This window comes from Penaeus monodon, chromosome 19 (assembly GCF_015228065.2).
Source record: "Penaeus monodon isolate SGIC_2016 chromosome 19, NSTDA_Pmon_1, whole genome shotgun sequence".
NCBI lineage: Eukaryota > Metazoa > Arthropoda > Malacostraca > Decapoda > Penaeidae > Penaeus > Penaeus monodon.
In genome coordinates, this window is record NC_051404.1 from 48,709,713 (window position 1) to 48,710,055 (window position 343).

Consider the following 343-nt stretch of genomic DNA (forward strand, 5'->3'; position numbering starts at 1 on the left):
TTTTTTACAGTATTTGCAGATTTTTTTATTATGATAAATAAAGATGTGGTAAACTTGGAAATTCCTTTCAGATGTATTTCGCTAAGGACTTATACAGAGTGTGATAGTAAGGTTTATAATGGTCAGAATAAACTGATATTCATTGTTGGAAAAATAATTAATGATTATTAATATCAGTATAGAAATATTTAAAAGAAATCAGTGGCACTTCATATGAATTTTCATTATTTATGCTTAAAGAATCAACATATAAGTACTATTCAGTAATACCCTCATGGAGAGACAGGGATAGACAGCAAGCCGTATAGGAATAGTGTTTGTTTAATGGAGAAAGCATTTGATT

General features: G+C 28.0%; 1 protein-coding gene across 1 annotated transcript in view; it reads left to right on the forward strand.

Annotated features, from left to right (window-relative positions):
- LOC119585291 overlaps positions 1–343 on the forward strand; it is a gene marked incomplete at its 5' end in the record, with an annotated part of 55,744 nt that overhangs the window by 54,806 nt on the left and 595 nt on the right.